At 43.6% G+C, this 19,387-nt stretch overlaps 1 protein-coding gene across 4 annotated transcripts in view; it reads right to left on the bottom strand.

Annotated features, from left to right (window-relative positions):
• Positions 1-6,917, bottom strand: part of LOC112231461 (rho guanine nucleotide exchange factor TIAM1-like) — a 204,796-nt gene extending 197,879 nt beyond the window's left edge. For 2 of the 4 annotated variants that reach the window (XM_042311258.1, XM_042311256.1), the window contains exon 1: positions 6,707-6,917. The gene's annotated coding sequence lies outside the window, so the exon portion shown is untranslated. The remainder of the gene's footprint in view (positions 1-6,706) is intronic. The other 2 variants (XM_042311253.1, XM_042311257.1) reach the window with 1 other exon arrangement.
• Between the last annotated feature and the right edge of the window lie 12,470 nt (positions 6,918-19,387).

The following is a 19,387-nucleotide window of genomic DNA, read 5'->3' as shown; positions in this document are numbered from 1 at the left end:
ATTGATCTGATACTTCCTGCTCCATTCTTTTGTATTTTATACCTCTTGTATTTCTATTTAATTTGTATTAATTAACATGTTTAAACACTGCATCATTGGGAAGGGCTCGTAGGCAAACATTTCACAGTAGAGTGTACACTCGTTGCATTCAGATCTACCGTCCCAATGGGCCCGATGAAATGCACATGGAAGAATAGTAAACCGTTTTTTTTTTTTTTTTTTTTTTTGCGTTATTCTCGCTCAGTTGGGATGTCCCTTACTTTAATATGCAGCCATGAAATTACATTGCACATAAATTATGAATCAAACAGAAGACAAGGAACAAAACTACACACACAGGCAAACATTCATTTTCTGCCATTTTTGAGCTATTGAATTTTCTCTTCTCTCCCACAGCTCCCCTTTTTATATCTCCCCCCCCCATCTACCCTTCGGCTTCAGCGTAGACCCCCCATCTACCCTTCGGCTTCAGCGTAGACCCCCCACCACACACACACAGGCTCACAGTCATATGTAAACATTTAAACAGCTTGATTGGGGGTTGAAACTGACTTCATAAAGCCCCACATTTACTTAACAACTAGATGGGGTAGACCACTGAGAGGAGGGGAATAGAAAGACAGAGAGTGAGGAGGGGGAGAGAGAAAGACAAAGAAAGAGAGGAGACAGAGAAAGAGAGCGAGAGAGAGAGAGAGGAGGGGTAGAGAGTGAGGAGGGGTAAAGAGAGAGAGAGGAGGAATAGAGAGAGAGAGTGAGGAGGGGTAGAGAGAGAGAGAGCGAGAGGGGAGGGGTAGAGAGGGAGAGAGAGAGAGAGAGAGAGAGGGGAGGGGTAGAGAGAGAGAGAGCGAGAGGGGAGGGGTAGGGAGTGAGAGAGAGAGAGAGAGAGAGAGAAGGGATATAGAGAGAGGAGGGATATAGAGAGAGAGGGAATAACCACTCTGCTCAGACAAAATCCAATCAATGTATTTGATACATACACAGCTTGAAGCAGGTATTAAAAGGTTCAATGATCAATAATGAACAATAACAATGACAATAGTAAAAAATAACAAGTAGCAGAAGAAATAGAAGAGGTGCTATTATTTATAATTTACCTTTATTTAACTAGGCACCACAATACTACATAAAGAGAGAACCAAGACGACAACATAGCATTGCAGCAACACATGAAAAAAACACAACATGGTAGCAACACAACATGGTAGCAGCACACCATGGAAGCAGAACATCATGGTAGCAACACAACATGACAACAACATGGTAGCAACACAATATGGTAGAAGCACAACATGGTAGAAGCACAACATGGTAGCAACACAACATGGTAGAAGCACAACATGGTAGCAAACAACATGGTAGAAAAACAACATGGTAGCAGCACAACATGGTAGCAACACAACATGACAACAACATGGTAGCAACACAATATGGTAGCAACACAACATGACAACAACATGGTAGCAACACAGCATGACAACATGGTAGAAACACAACATAGTAGCAACACAACATGACAACATGGTAGAAACACAACATAGTAGCAACACAACATGGTACCAGCACAACATGGTAGCAGAACAACATGGTAGAACGCACAACATGGTAGCAACACAACATGGTAGCAGCACAACATGGTAGAAGCACAACATGGTAGAAGAACAACATGGTAGCAGAACAACATGGTAGCACAACATGGTAGCAGAAACAACATGGTAGCACAACACAACATGGTAGCAGCACAACATGGTAGCAGCACAAAACATGGTAGCAGCACAACATGGTAGCGGCACAACACAACATGGTAGCAGCACAACATGGTAGCAGAACAACATGGTAGCAGCACAACATGGTAGCGGCACAACATGGTAGCAGCAAAACACAACATGGTAGCAACACAACATGGTAGCAACACAACACAACATGGTAGCAGCACAACATGGTAGCAGCACAACATGGTAGCAGCACAACATGGTAGCAGCACAAAACATGGTACCAACATTATTGGATACCGCTTGCCAGATAGTAACAGAGTGAATGGTCCGTGGCTCAACAACCCCATCGATGTGGAGGGGGTTCTGCTCTTCCCTCTTTCTCCTGTAGTCCACAACCAGCTCCTTAGTTGTGCTGCCATTCAGGGAGAGGCTGTTTCCCTTGCACCACTGTGCCAGGGCTCTAACTTCCTCCCTGTAGGCTGTCTCGTTGCTGATCAGGCCCAACACTGTTGTGTTGTCGGAAACTCATTGATGGTGTTGGAGTCGTGTGTGTGTGTGTGTGTGTGTGTGTGTGTGTGTGTGTGGTCACCCAGTTGTAGGTGAACAGGGAGTACAGGAGGGGGCTGAGCACGCACCCCTGGAGGGGGTCACTTGGTTGATGCTCAGCATTGCAGAGGTATTGTTGCCTACCCTCACCACCTGGAGTCGGCCCGTCAGGAAGTCCAGGACCCAGTTTGAGGTGTTCAGACCCATGATGTTGAACGCTGAGCTGTCGTCAATTGTTGTTAATGAACAACATTCAGAGCAGGGGCGATTGCATCATCTGTGGATCTGTTGGAGCGGTATGCTAATTGGAGTGGAGTCCAGTGTGTCAGGTAAAATGAGTTCTACAGGGCGATAGTCATTTAGGCAGGTTACCTTAGTTTGCTTGGGTACAGGGACAATGGTGGATATCTTGAAGCATGTGGGGACCACAGACAAGGAGAGGGAGAGTATTGAATAGGTTTGTGAACTGTGTAACGGAGACGCAGGGAGACAGGAAGCAGGTGCAGTCGGTGAGAGTGAATCCAAAAACAGGAGTAACATCTAAACATGAAAACAGGAAATAATACAACGGAGCTGTAGATGAAGAGGAAGTAATCAGGGAAGTGATGAAGTCTAGGTGTGTGTAATGATGGGTTGCCAGGTGTGTGTAATGATGGGTTGCCAGGTGTGCATAATTATGGGTTGCCAGGTGTGCATAATGAGGGTTGCCAGATGCGCTAATGAGGGTTGACAGGTGTGCTAATGATGGGTTGCCAGGTGTGCTAATGATGGGTTGCCAGGTGCACATAATGATGGGTTGCCAGGTGTGCGTAATGATGGGTTGCCAGGTGTGCGTATTGAGGGTTGACAGGTGCGCTAATGAGGGTTGCCAGGTGTGCTAATGATGGGTTGCCAGGTGTACTAATGATGGGTTGCCAGGTGCACATAATGATGGGTTGCCAGGTGTGCGTAATGAGGGTTGCCAGGTGTTCATAATGATGGGTTGCCAGGTGTACATAATGATGGGTTGCTAGGTGCACATAATGATGGGTTGCCAGGTGTGCGTAATGATGGGTTGCCAGGTGTGGGTAATGAGGGTTGCCAGGTGTGCTAATGATGGGTTGCCAGGTGCACATAATGATGGGTTGCCAGGTGAACATAATGATGGGTTGCAAGGTGTACATAATGATGGGTTGCCAGGTGTGCGTAATGAGGGTTGCCAGGTGTACATAATGATGGGTTGCCAGGTGTACATAATGATGGGTTGCCAGGTGCACATAATGATGGTTTTGCCAGGTGTGCATAATGATGAATTGCCAAGACCGGTAGTTAATGGACTGGCGACATCGAGCGCCGGAGAGAGGGAGTAAACGTGACATGAACACTCCAGTCAGCTGGTCTGCTCATGCTCTTGAGGACAATTCCTTGCGAGTAATTACATGTTTGAAGGTCCTATTCACGTCGGCCACAGGGATTGAGTGCTCTCACAGCCCTCTACAACGGCGGGGGCCCTCGTAGGAGGATCAGTGCTGATTGCCTCGAAACAAGCCGTTTGTAATGTAGCTATGGGCTGGTATTATGGTTCATTATTTAGCTATTTAGCTAGCTACATGTCTAAACAAAAGATTACATGACCCATCAAGTTAGCCAGGTGTATCTGGGGGTGATTACGGACATCTATTGCATTTCATGAACATGTCTACATGTCTAGACAACAGAGACCCATCTACTTAGCTAGATGTGGCTTGGGGGGGGGGGGTTTAGCCATAGCATTTATTTCACATGACCCATCCATTTAGACCAGTGTGTCTGGGTAAACATCAGCTTAATTTTGTATTTTTATTTTATTTATTTCATCTTTATTTAACCAGGTAGGCTAGTTGAGAACAAGTTCTCATTTACAACTGTGACCTGGCCAAGATAAAGCAAAAACTAAACAAAAGAGACATTTCAAATGTTATATTATTGTATCGTGTTATATCAATGTGTGTCAATGTGCGAATAGTTGCAGGGGAAATAAATCAACTATAGGTTGTATTTGCTCCATTGGTTGCTCTTCCATATGACAACAGGTAAAAATAAATATTTATTCTGTAATGGCACACGATGTTATTTCACCTAATAGATACGGGAGTTTATCAAAAATGTTATTTGCTTTTGAATTCTTTGTGGGTCTGTGGAATCTGAGGGAAATATGTGTCTCTAAAATGATCATTTGATCAGGAAGTGCAGCTTAGATTCCCACAACCAGATCTCTGTAGAATTAGACGTTTATCCAAGTTCCTCCAAAAGTCAAATTCCAAAGATGCTCGAAACGTGAAATTTAAAAGGGTTTTGGATAGGGTTAAAACGTATAATGTAGGCTCTCATTTTCGAACCTACAGGACAGTAGATCTCCAGGAAGAGGGTTGGGCTGTAAAACCTACAGGACAGTAGATCTCCAGGAAGAGGGTTGGACTGTAAAACCTACAGGACAGTAGATCTCCAGGAAGAGGGTTGGGCTGTAAAACCTACAGGACAGTAGATCTCCAGGAAGAGGGTTGGACTGTAAACCTACAGGACAGTAGATCTCCAGGAAGAGGGTTGGACTGAACCTACAGGACAGTAGATCTCCAGGAAGAGGGTTGGGCTGTAAAACCTACAGGACAGTAGATCTCCAGGAAGAGGGTTGGACTGTAAAACCTACAGGACAGTAGATCTCCAGGAAGAGGGTTGGGCTGTAAAACCTACATGTTGGGAAGCCCTGGATTAGACAGAGTTTAGTCCCACAGTATGACTTATACATTTTTTTTAACTAACTTTGAAAAAGCGGCGTGGCGAGTGTAGAGAAAATGAGTCAAGACGATGCTGTCCACCAATCAGGGCTGTGTAAATATATAAACATTGGTATCACACAATCAGACAGAGAATTTCAAAAGGGGAATACTTGACACAACATATACATTTTTAGTTATTTTCGTGAAATTAAAACTGTGATTTACTAGACATGATGATGATTTAAAATGCTGCTTTAAATTTGACGTTTTGGGGAAACGGACCGATAGTGAAAAGGAAACCTTTGAAATGTCAAGATTTCGTCATTTGACTTTTGGAGAAAATTTGCTAAAACTCCTAATTCTGCAGTGAGAATCTCCACACAAACAACCCCCCACATCTCGGCTTCCAGCTTTCTCCAGCAGAAAAGCCTCTCTACAGCCCTGGGTTAGTAAACTAACACTGCTATACACACACACACGCTCAGAGCGCGTACACACACACATATGCTGAGAATGTATATATATATATATATATATATATATACACACACACACACACACACACACACACACACACACACACACACACACACACGCCGTGGGTAAGATATCGCATTCTCTTCCACTGTGGATGAGTCGGGCAAATCATTCACAAGAAAATTCACACACACACATTTTCCTTTCATGGTTCACTTCCTCAAAACACAATCTCCTACTTCCTGATTGCACTACCGAACTGTAGGAACACACACACAGAGAGAGAAACAGAGACACAGAGAGAGAGAGAGAGAGAGAGAGAGAGAGAGAGACAGAGAGACAGAGAGACAGAGAGACAGAGACAGAAACAGAGACAGAGACAGAGACAGAGAGAGAGAGAGAGGGAGAGGGAGAGGGAGAGACGGGGGGTTAAGACATGTAGGAATCCTGACCCTTAAGCGGTTGTCTGGATGCCTGAGGATGACCCCTAACCCTAGATGACCCGAGCTGACCCCCTAACCTCATTCTGCTTAGACCTACCGCACCGCATCAACGGAGCTGTGTGTACATGTGTCATACCCCTTTCGTAGAGAGGATTTCCCTGTACAGTGTGAGTAACAAAGGGAGAGAGGGAAAGCCACACACACACACACACACACACAAACATGCATTGGAACTCTTGGCAAAGAGAACTCAATAACACAGTAAACTTCCTACTTTGATATTCTAATCAGAAGTCAAGGACTAAAAGCCTGTTCTGCATTAATCATTGATACTCTCTTTTCATCTTGGCTGGGGAGCAACTGAGCACAGGAACGACCTGTGTGTGTGTGTGTGTGTGTGTGTGTGTGTGTGTGTGTGTGTGTGTGTGTGTGTGTGTGTGTGTGTGTGTGTGTGTGAGGGAGCTCAACAGCCAAGGAGCAGTATACCAGCAGATGAGAGAAATCACACTCACACACAAAGACACAATGTGTGAGAAAGCACACTGTAACACTAATACATACACACACACACTCTCGCAATGAGATGAAAGAAAGCTAGCACACCAAAAATAAATCCCACGACACATGACTCTCTCTCTCTCTCTCTTTCTCTCTTTATCACAGTCTTAGTCCATCTAACTCTCTCTTTCTCTCTCTCTCTCTCTCTCTCGCTCTCTCACACACACACACACACACATATATATATATATAAACACACAGAACCCTACAAAACAGCCCCCCCAAAAAAACGTACCATGTTCTTACCTGTGTCCCAGTCCCAGAGTCCCACACTGTATTTAACAGTTACAATCCTGTTGGTTTAAATCACGCAGTACTCTTGTTTATATATGAATCCTTTTGTATCAGAAGCGACGGAGAAGAAAGCTCCGGAACACTCTGGCTGTTCGCAGTGTTGCGTGTTAACCCCACACACACACACACACACACGTTGCCTCTTGCATGCCTCGACGAAACTGAAGACTGAGAAGAGGGTGTGTGTGTGTGTGTGTGTGTGATCTCTGTGTAAGCCCGCCCCCTTTTTCTCTCTCTCCCCTCCTCTCTCTGCTCTCTCTACCCTCCTCTCTCTCTCTCTCTCTCTCTTTTTCTCCTCCTCTCTCTGCTCTCTCTACCCTCATATCTCTCTCTCTCTCTCTCTCTCTCTCTCTCTCTCTCTCTCTCTCTTTTCTCCTCCTCTCTCTCTCTCTCTCTCTCTCTCTCTCTCTCTCTCTCTCTCTCTCTCTCTCTCTCTCTCTCTCTCTCTCTCTCTCTCTCTCTCTCTCTCTCTCTCTCTCTCTCTCTCTCTCTCTCTCTCTCTCTCTCTCTCTCTCTCTCTCTCTCTCTCTCTCTCTCTCTCTCTCTCTCTCCTCCTCTCTCCTCCCCCCTCTCTCTCTCTCTCCTCCTCTCTGTCTCTCTCTCAATTCAATTCATTTCAAGGGGCTTTATTGGCATGGGAAACATGTGTTAACATTACCAAAGCAAGTGAGGTAGATAATATACAAAAGTGAAATAAACAATACAAATTAACAGTAAACATTACACATACAGAAGTTTCAAAACATGAAAGACATTACAAATGTCATATTATATATGTTGCCTTGCGAAAGTATTCGGCCCCCTTGAACTTTGCGACCTTTTGCCACATTTCAGGCTTCAAACATAAAGATATAGAACTGTCTTTTTTTGTGAAGAATCAACAAGTGGGACACAATCATGAAGTGGAACGACATTTATTGGATATTTCAAACTTTTTTAACAAATCAAAACCTGAAAAATTGGGCGTGCAAAATTATTCAGCCCCCTTAAGTTAATACTTTGTAGCGCCACCTTTTGCTGCGATTACAGCTGTAAGTCGCTTGGGGTATGTCTCTATCAGTTTTGCACATCGAGAGACTGAAATTTTTCCCCATTCCTCCTTGCAAAACAGCTCGAGCTCAGTGAGGTTGGATGGAGAGCATTTGTGAACAGCAGTTTTCAGTTCTTTCCACAGATTCTCGATTGGATTCAGGTCTGGACTTTGACTTGGCCATTCTAACACCTGGATATGTTTATTTTTGAACCATTCCATTGTAGATTTTGCTTTATGTTTTGGATCATTGTCTTGTTGGAAGACAAATCTCCGTCCCAGTCTCAGGTATTTTGCAGACTCCATCAGTTTTTCTTCCAGAATGGTCCTGTATTTGGCTCCATCCATCTTCCCATCAATTTTAACCATCTTCCCTGTCCCTGCTGAAGAAAAGCAGGCCCAAACCATGATGCTGCCACCACCATGTTTGACAGTGGGGATGGTGTGTTCAGGGTGATGAGCTGTGTTGCTTTTACGGCAACATAATGTTTTGCATTGTTGCCAAAAAGTTCAATTTTGGTGTGTCTCCCAGGTGGCTTGTGGCAAACTAAACGACACTTTTTATGGATATCTTTAAGAAATGGCTTTCTTCTTGCCACTCTTCCATAAAGGCCAGATTTGTGCAATATACGACTGATTGTTGTCCTATGGACAGAGTCTCCCACCTCAGCTGTAGATCTCTGCAGTTCATCCAGAGTGATCATGGGCCTCTTGGCTGCATCTCTGATCAGTCTTCTCCTTGTATGAGCTAAAAGTTTAGAGGGACGGCCAGGTCTTGGTAGATTTGCAGTGGTCTGATACTCCTTCCATTTCAATATTATCGCTTGCACAGTGCTCCTTGGGATGTTTAAAGCTTAGGAAATCTTTTGTATCCAAATCCAGCTTTAAACTTCTTCACAACAGTATCTCGGACCTGCCTGGTGTGTTCCTTGTTCTTCATGATGCTCTCTGCGCTTTTAACGGACCTCGGACCCTCTGAGACTATCACATATATGTATATATATATATATATATATATATATATATATATATATGCTGTATACAGTGTTGTAACAATATACAAATGGTTAAAGTGGGAAATAAATAAGCATAAATTGAATTCTTTGTGGATCTGTGTAATCTGAGGGAAATATGTCTCTCTAATATGGTCATACGTTGGACAGGAGGTTAGGAAGTGCAGCTCAGTTTCCACCTCATTTTGTGGGCAGTGAGCACATAGCCTGTCTTCTCTTGAGAGCCAGGTCTGCCTACAGCGGCCTTTCTCAATAGCAAGGCTATGCTCACTGAGTCTGTACATAGTCAAAGCTTTCCTTAAGTTTGGGTCAGTCACAGTGGTCAGGTATTCTGCCACTGTGCTCTGTTTAGGGCCAAATAGCATTCTAGTTTGCTCTGTTTTTTTGTTAATTCTTTCCAATGTGTCAAGTAATTATCTTTTTGTTTTCTCATGATTTGGTTGGGTCTAATTATGCTGCTGTCCTGTTCACAAACACAAACACACCCCACAGAGCTCTCCTCGCCCCTCCCTGGGCTCGAACCAGGAACACAACGACAACAGCCCTCGAAGCAGCGTTACCCATGCAGAGCAAGGGGAACAACTACTCCAAGTCTCAGAGCGAGTTACGTTTGAAACGCTATTAGCGCGCACCCTGCTAACTAGCCAGCCATTTCACATCAGTTACACCAGCCTAATCTCGGGAGTTGATAAACAGCTCAATGCTTGAAGCACAGCAACGAGCTGCTGGCAAACGCACGAAAGTGCTGTTTGAATGAATGCTTACGAGCCTGCTGGTGCCTACCACCACTCAGTCAGACTGCTCTATCAAATCATAGACTTAATTATAACATAATAACACACAGAAATACGAGCCTTTGGTCATCAATATGGTCAAATCCGGAAACTATCATCTCGAAAACAAGACGTTTATTCTTTCAGTGAAATACGGAACCGTTCCGTATTTTATATAACGGGTGGCATCCGTCAGTCTAAATATTCCTGTTACATTGCACAACCTTCAATGTTATGTCATAATTATGTAAAATTCTGGCAAATTAGGCAGCCCAAACTGTTTCATATACACTGACTCTGCGTGCCATGAACGCAAGAGAAGTGACACAATTTCACCTGGATAATATTGCCTGCTAACCTGGATATATTTTAGCTAAATATGCAGGTTTAAAAATATTGATTTTAAGAAAGGCATTGATGTTCATGGTTAGGTACACGTTGGAGCAACGATATGCACCGCATCGATTATATGCAACGCAGGGCATGCTAGATAAACTAGTAATATCGTCAACCGTGTGTAGTTAACTAGTGATTATGATTGATTGATTGATTGTTTTTTATAAGATAAGTTTAATGCTAGCTAGCAACTTACCTTGGCTTCTTACTGCATTCGCGTAACAGGCAGGCTCCTCGTGGAGTGCAATGTAATCAGGTGGTTAGAGCGTTGGACTAGTTAACTGTAAGATTGCAAGATTGAATCCCCCGAGCTGACAGGGTAAAAATCTGTCGTTCTGCCCCTGTACGAGGTAGTTAACCCACCATTCCTAGGCCATCATTGAAAATAAGAATGTGTTCTTAACTGACTTGCCTAGTTAAATAAACATTTTATAAAGGTGTAAAAATAAAAAAAAAATCGGCCAAATCGGTGTCCAAAAATACCCTAATTAATCGGCCATTCCGTTTAATCAGTCGACCTCTAATTGTCATCATGTATTATCATCATGTATTATCATCATGTATTATCTCTCTATCATCATGTATTATCTCTCTATCATCATGTATTATCATCATGTATTATCATCATGTATTATCTCTCTATCATCATGTATTATCATCATGTATTATCTCTCTATCATCATGTATTATCATAATGTATTATCATCATGTATTATCTCTCTATCATCATGTATTATCATCATGTATTATCATCATGTATTATCATCATGTATTATCTCTCTATCATCATGTATTATCATAATGTATTATCATCATGTATTATCTCTCTATCATCATGTATTATCTCTCTATCATCATGTATTATCATCATGTATTATCATCATGTATTATCTCTCTATCATCATGTATTATCTCTCTATCATCATGTATTATCATCATGTATTATCTCTCTATCATCATGTATTATCTCTCTATCATCATGTATTATCATCATGTATTATCTCTCTATCATCATGTATTATCATCATGTATTATCATCATGTATTATCATCATGTATTATCTCTCTATCATCATGTATTATCTCTCTATCATCATGTATTATCTCTCTATCATCATGTATTATCATCATGTATTATCTCTCTATCATCATGTATTAGCATCATGTATTAGCATCATGTATTATCTCTCTATCATCATTATCATTTATTATCATCATGTAAATCATCACACATTATCCTAATGTTAATGATATGTATTATCTCTCTATCATGCATTATCATCAAAAACATCAGAACTGCGATCACCGAACATCAGAACTGCGGGACAGGTACAGGATGGAAACAACAACTGCCCGAGTTACACCAGGAACGCACAAATCCCTCCATCAGTGCTCAGACTGTCCGCTATAGGCTGAGAGAGGCTGGACTGAGGGCTTGGAGGCCTGTTGTAAAGGCAGGTCCTCACCAGACATCACCGGCAACAATGTCGCCTACGGGCACAAACCCATAGGTGACGTCATGGTTTTGTCTCACCAGGGGTGAGGGTCGGATTCGTATTTATCGTCGAAGGAATGAGTGTTATGCCGAGGCCTGTATTCTGGACCGGGATCGATTTGAAGGTGGAGGGTCCGTCATAATCTGGGTCGGTGTGTCACAGCATCATCAGACTGAGCTTGTTGTCATTGCAGGCAATCTCAACGCTGTGCGTTACAGGGAAGACATCCTCATTGCTACCCTTCCTGCAGGCTCATCCTGACATGACCCTCCAGCATGACAATACCACCAGCCATACTGCTCGTTCTGTGTGTGATTTCCTGCAAGACAGGAATGTCAGTGATCTTCCATGGCCAGCGAAGAGCCCGGATCTCAATCCCATTGAGCACGTCTGGTACCTGTTGGATCGGAGGGTGAGGGCACGTCTGGGACCTGTTGGATCGGAGGGTGAGGGCACGTCTGGGACCTGTTGGATCGGAGGGTGAGGGCTAGGGTCATTCCAGGTGGCTTGGTGGTAGACTGAGGTAACATCTCACAGCAAGAAACTTTCAAATCTGGTGCAGTCCATGAGGAGGAGATGCCCTGCTGTACTTAATGCAGCTGGTGGCCACACAAGATACTGACTGTTACTTATGATATTGACCCCACCACCCCCCACACACACACACACACACACACACACTTTGTTCAGGGACACATTATTCCATTTCTCTTAGTCACATGTCTGTAGAACTTGTTCAGTTTATGTCTCAGTTGTTGAATCCTGTTATGTTCATACAAATATTTACACATGTTAAGTTTATTGAAAATACACACAGTTGACAGTGAGAGGACATTTCTTTTTTTGCTGAGTTTATTACCATCATCATGTCTTATCTCTCTATCATCATGGCTAAGGTAGATAAGAAGATAATTAAACCAGGAGATACAGTAGGTAGATAAGAAGATAATTAAACCAGGAGATACAATAGGTAGATAAGAAGATAATTAAACCAGGAGAGACAGTAGGTAGATAAGAAGATAATTAAACCAGGAGAGACAGTAGGTAGATAAGAAGATAATTAAACCAGGAGATACAGTAGGTAGATAAGAAGATAATTAAACCAGGAGATACAGTAGGTAGATAAGAAGATAATTAAACCAGGAGAGACAGTAGGTAGATAAGAAGATAATTAAACCAGGAGAGACAGTAGGTAGATAAGAAGATAATTAAACCAGGAGATACAGTAGGTAGATAAGAAGATAATTAAACCAGGAGATACAGTAGGTAGATGAAGCTAATTAAACCAGGAGATACAGTAGATACATGAAGCTAATTAAACCAGGAGATACAGTAGATACATGAAGCTAATTAACCCAGGAGATACAGTAGATAAGAAGATTATTAAACCAGGAGATACAGTAGATGAAGCTAATTAAACCAGGAGAAACAACAAGTTTCTCCGTGAAGTTAACCTCAGACATCTGAAAATTCACAAAGTCAAACACAAACTGCCCATCTCACCCACTTGACATATCAAAGTAGCTCAAGAAACGTTCCTGAATAAAGCCCCGATCATCTACATACCTGATGATAAATGACAACTGCAAGCAGACTGGTGGCCCCATAGGTCCCAGAGCGGTCAGACTGGTGGCCCCCCATAGGTCCCAGAGTGGTCAGACTGGTGGCAGGTCCCAGAGTGGTCAGACTGGTGGCACCATAGGTCCCAGAGTGGTCAGACTGGTGGCACCATAGGTCCCAGAGTGGTCAGACTGGTGGCACCATAGGTCCCAGAGCGGTCAGACTGGTGGCAGGTCCCAGAGCGGTCAGACTGGTGGCCCCCCATAGGTCCCAGAGCGGTCAGACTGGTGGCAGGTCCCAGAGTGGTCAGACTGGTGGCACCATAGGTCCCAGTCCCAGTGGTCAGTGGTTAGACTGGTGGCACCATAGGTCCCAGAGTGGTCAGACTGGTGGCACCATAGGTCCCAGAGTGGTCAGACTGGTGGCACCATAGGTCCCAAAGTGGTCAGACTGGTGGCAGGTCACAGAGTGGTCAGACTGGTGGCACCATAGGTCCCAGAGTGGTCAGACTGGTGGCACCAATGGTCCCAGAGTGGTCAGATTGGTGGCAGGTCCCAGAGTAGTCAGACTGGTGGCACCATAGGTCCCAGAGTGGTCAGACTGGTGGCACCATAGGTCCCAGAGTGGTCAGACTGGTGGTAGGTCCCAGAGTGGTAGGTCCCAGAGGTCCCAGAGTGGTCAGACTGGTGGCACCATAGGTCCCAGAGTGGTCATGGTGGCACTGGTCCCAGAGTGGTCACTGGTGGCACCATAGGTCCCAGAGTGGTCAGACTGGTGGCACCAGAGTGGTCAGGGTCCCAGACTGGTGGCACCATAGGTCCCAGAGTGGTCAGACTGGTGGCACCAGAGTGGTCAGGTCCCAGAGTGGTCAGTGGCACCATGGTCCCAGAGTGGTCAGACTGGTGGCACCATAGGTCCCAGAGTGGTCAGACTGGTGGCACCATAGGTCCCAGAGTGGTCAGACTGGTGGCACCCAGAGTGGTCCTGGTGGCACCATAGGTCCCAGAGTGGTCAGACTGGTGGCACCATAGGTCCCAGAGTGGTCAGACTAGTGGCACCGTAGGTCCCAGAGTGGTCAGACTAGTAGCACTGTAGGTCCCAGAGTGGTCAGACTGGTGGCACCGTAGGTCCCAGAGTGGTCAGACTGGTGGCAGGTCCCAGAGTGGTCAGACTGGTGGCACCATAGGTCCCAGAGTGGTCAGACTGGTGGCACCATAGGTCCCAGAGTGGTCAGACTGGTGGCAGGTCCCAGAGCGGTCAGACTGGTGGCACCATCGGTCCCAGAGTGGTCAGACTGGTGGCACCATAGGTCCCAGAGTGGTCAGACTGGTGGCACCATCCCAGGTTCGAGGTGGCAGTGGTCAGACTGGTGGCACCATAGGTCCCAGAGTGGTCAGACTGGTGGCAGGTCCCAGAGTGGTCAGACTGGTGGCACCATAGGTCCCAGAGTGGTCAGACTGGTGGCACCATAGGTCCCAGAGCGGTCCGACTGGTGGCACCATAGGTCCCAGAGTGGTCAGACTGGTAAAAACCCTATCAAAAAACTACAGCATCCTCATACTTGTTCATATGAATTATATTTAGATGTGTGCCGCCCTGTAGAACTCCCAATCACGGCTGGTTGTGATACAGATCGGGAGCAAACCAGACCGTCTTAGACCGCTGCGCCACTTGGGAGCCCAATGATTGATTAATTCACATTTATAATTTTGGATTGAAAATGTATATAGGCATCCTAGCCAGCTCAATTTTGAATATAAACCAAATTTAAATCACATTCACATTTCCTCCTGACACATAAATGGACTATAAATACATAACGTTACCAATTAGTTCACCCTGACCAGATGGACAGGGTGCATAGGGTGTATACACCTGCTCTTATTAGTATTCTACAGTTGATCAGACTGAAAAAATAGTCTAGTTTTCATCCCATACAGCATGTCAGATCTCTAACGTTTATGTGTAGCCTAGGCTGCTGCAACATTTATGTCATGGGTTTCTGCTTGTGTCTGTCAGAAGGGGTTATGTGTTATCATCTTTGCTAAAATAAATACCAGAGGAAAGTGGAAAACCGGCTAAAAAGTTTGACGTCAAACCTCTTTCTTTTCATCTGACTTTTAATGGATGACGCGATGGAAGATATCAAATCATTCTGAATTGATTTCGACATGCCGGAAAAGACGAATGGCAGGTCCCAGAGAGGTCAGAGGTCAGAGGTCAGTCAAATGTTCCACATGTTCAGCAAGTAAAGCATTGTAACGTGCAGTTACCTCTGAAAGCTCCTTGTAGTTGCCCTTGTCGGCGGAACTTTCCCTCTCGTCGTGTCCTCTAAAAGCCAATTCTTTCAGGCCCCAAAATGCAATGGTGTTGATAAGCCAATTCTTTCAGGCCCCAAAATGCAATGGTGTTGATAAGCCAATTCTTTCAGGCCCCAAAATGCAATGGTGTTGATAAGCCAATTCTTTCAGGCCCCAAAATGCAATGGTGTTGATAAGCCAATTGAGAACATCCCTGTTTCCTCTTACTTTCTCGTTGTATTTGATTTGATTTGATTTTTATTGCGCAGTTTGAATACTCAGCTGAAATCTGATGTGGATACGTGGATACGCTCCCTGCTTCTGTTGAGCTGTTTAGCTGAACGATAAGATGCTCTTGAGGCCACCACCCTTTCGTTCAAAGGTCAAAGGCTCAGACTTTCCAAAAAGCAGGCAAGGCCAGCAATACAGGAGGCTTGATCATTTAAACAAAAATTTTTTTTTTTAATTTTACCTTTATTTAACCAGGCAAGTCAGTTAAGAACACATTCTTATTTTCAATGACAGCCTAGGAACAGTGGGTTAACTGCCTGTTCAGGGGCAGAACGACAGATTTGTACCTTGTCAGCTCGGGGGTTTGAACTCACAACCTTCTGGTTGCTGCGCCAACCACTAGGCTACGCTGCCACCCCGCTCACAGGCTCCCTGTTAACCAGCTATATATTTGATACCAGTTGGTATTGAACGCCCTCACTTTTTCATTCTTCTTTATGAAACGGATCTCAGGCAGAGGTCGACCCTCGGTATTAATTCACACCTCTTCTGTGTACCCTAGAGAATGAAAGGGGTTCTTCAACAAAATTGTTGGCAGCTAGAACTGCACACTCGAGCTGGTAGCTAGCTACCTACTGATACTTACTACTGAAGTTAGCAAGGTAAATTCTAAATTCTAATAAATTGCACAAACTAGGTACACAAATAAAGTTCTGAAACCAAGAAAACAATTTATAATCTACCTCCTCCGTCTCCTGTAATTTGAAGGAACTAATTTGAATTGAATTTTTTTTTTAAATGCTCCACTATCACTTTTCAATCTCTATCCAAAAATGTCACCAACTCATCAAGCTTCTCAACACATTAGAACCCCCCCCCCCATAATGCTCTACGACACAACCCCAATACAACACACTAGGTTAATTCTCTGATCGTAATCATATGATTGGATAGACAACATGTCACTTCATACTGCAAAAGCTTTGATTGGTTGGAGGTCACCCTTCAGAAGTGGCCATAATTACCATGTAGATCTATGGAATGGGGTGAGGCCTACGAGCCACCTAGGTTTTGTATTGAGGTCAACGTACCCAAAGGAGGACAGAAGCTAGCTGTCCAAGCCTGAGGTCCTGGGCGCTCTGGAGCAGGTTTACATCAAGGATCTCTCTGTAATTTACTTTGTTCATCTTTGCCTCAATCATGACTATTCTCCCAGTCCCTGCCACTGAAAAACATCCCCACAGCATGATGCTGCCACCACCACCATGCTTCACCGTAGGGATGGTGCCTTGTTACCTTGATTTCATCAGAACAGAGAATCTTGATTCTCATGGTCTGAGAGTCGTTGTCACGCCCTGACCTGAGATATCTCTGTTTTCTTTATATTTTGGTTAGGTCAGGGTGTGACTAGGGTGGGTACACTAGTTTTTGTATTGTCTAGGTTTTTTTGTATGTCTAGGGTTGTTGTAGGTCTAGGTGGTTTGTATGTCTATGGTGGCCTGATATGGTTCCCAATCAGAGGCAGCTGTTTATCGTCGTCTCTGATTGGGGATCATATTTAGGTAGCCATTTCCCTTTGGTGTTTGTGGGATCTTGTCTATGTGTAGTTGCCTGTCAGCACTCGTTTGTATAGCTTCAAGTTTCGTTTTGTTATTTTGTTCGGTGTTCATTCTTTTAATAAATAAGAATGTACACATAACACGCTGCGCCTTGGTCCGATCCTTATAACGAACGTGACAGTCCTTTAGGTGCCTTTTGGCAAACTCCAAGTGGGATGTCATGTGCCTTTTACTGAGGAGTGGCTTCTGTCTAGCCACTCTACCATAAAGGCCTGATTGGTACTGCAGAGATGGTTCTCTTTCTGTAAGATCCTCCCATCTCCACAGAGGAACTCTGGAGCTCTGTCAGAGTGACCATCGCGTTTTGTCACCTCCCTGACCAAGGCCCTTCTCCTCCGATTGCTCAGTTTGTCCAGGCTTCCAGCTCCAGGAAGAGTCTTGGTGGTTCCAAACTTCTTCCATTTCAGAATAATGGAGGCCACTGTGTTCTTGGGGACCTTCAATGCTGCAGACATCTGTGCCTTGACACAATCCTGTCTCAGAGCTCTATGGACAATTCCTTCGACCTCATGGCTTGCTTTTTGCTCTGACATGCAATGTCAACTGTGGGACCTTACTGTATATAAACAGGTAGGTGCCTTCCAAGTCATGTCCAATCGATTTAACGTGTTTGGGATAGGGGGCAGTATTTTCACCTCCGGATGAAAAGCATGCCCAAAGTCAACTGCCTGCTACTCAAGCCCAGAAGCTAGGATATGCATATATGATATTGGTAGATTTGGATGGGAAACACTCTGAAGTTTCTAAAACTGGTAAAATTATGTCTGTGAGTATAACAAAACTTATTTGGCAGGCGAAACCCCGAGGACAAACCATCCAGGGAAAAAAAAATTGAGTTCACTCTCTTTTTCAATGGTTTTTCTATGTGAATCTAGATTTCTAAGGGACTTGCTTGCAGTTCCTATCACTTCCACTGGATGTCAACAGTCTTTAGAAATTGGTTGATGTTTTTCCTTTGAGAAATGAAGAAGTAGGGCTGTTCAGAACGAGGGTCGAGTCAGCCTGAAAGCTCCACGTTGTTTTGATCCGCTATTGAACGCAGTTTATCCCGTCTTAAATTTTATTGATTATTTACGATAAAAAATACCTAAAGTTGTATTAGGAAAGTTGTTTGAAATGTTTGGATCAAGATTACAGGTGATTTATTACATATTTTGTAGTCATGTTGGAACCTGTGTTTTTTTTAAATCGAACGCACCAAATAAATTGACATTTTGGGGATATAATGTCGGAATTAATCGAACAAAATTACCATTTATGATGTTTATGGGACATATTGGAGTGTCAACAGAGGAAGATCTTCAAAGGTAAGGCATGAAATATATCGTTATTTCTGACTTTTGTGTCGCGCCTGACTGGTTGAAATGTGATTTTCATGTGTTTGTTTGATGGGGTGCTGTCCTCAGATAATAGTATGGTTTGCTTTCGCCGTAAAGCCTTTTTGAAATCTGACACGATGGCTAGATTAACAAGGAGTTAAGCTTTAATTTGGTGTATTGCACTTGTGAATGTATGAAAGTTAAATATTTCGAATAAAAAAATGTAAATGTCATGCTCTGCCATTTCACTGGATGATGTAGAAACGTTCCGCTAGCAGAACCCCTAGCCGTAAAATTAAGGGGAAATATTTAAATGTCTTGGAATAGCCTAATCATAGCCCAGACCTCAATCCAATTGACAATCTTTGGTATTATTTAAAGATTGCTGTACACCAGCGGGAACCCAAACAACTTGAAGGAGCTGGAGCAGTTTTGCCTTGAAGAATGGGCAAAAATCCCAGGGCTAGATGTGCTAAGCTTATAGAGACATACCCCCAAGAGACTTGCAGCTGTAATTGCTGCAAATGGTAGCTCTACAAAGTATTGACTTTGGGGGGTGAATAGTTATGCACGCTCAAGTTCTGTTTTTTGTCTTATTTCTAGTTTGTTTCACAATAAAAAATGTTTTGCATCTTCAAAGTGGTAGACATGTTGTGTAAATCAAATGATACAAACCAAAAATAAATGTTAATTCCAGGTTTTTGTTTTATTTTGTCAAAAAAAAAATGTTAGAACTTTGTAATTATGGGTGTTTAGATTGATGTTGTTTGTAATTATGGGTGTTTAGATTGATGTTGTTTGTAATTATGTATGTATATGTTATGCTGTAATGTATTAAAATGTGGAAAAAGTCAAGGGGGCTGAATACTTTCTGAATGCACCGCAT

Source organism: Oncorhynchus tshawytscha, linkage group LG33 (genome assembly GCF_018296145.1).
Source record: "Oncorhynchus tshawytscha isolate Ot180627B linkage group LG33, Otsh_v2.0, whole genome shotgun sequence".
Lineage (NCBI taxonomy): Eukaryota > Metazoa > Chordata > Actinopteri > Salmoniformes > Salmonidae > Oncorhynchus > Oncorhynchus tshawytscha.
This window is presented reverse-complemented; position numbering and strand designations above follow the sequence as displayed.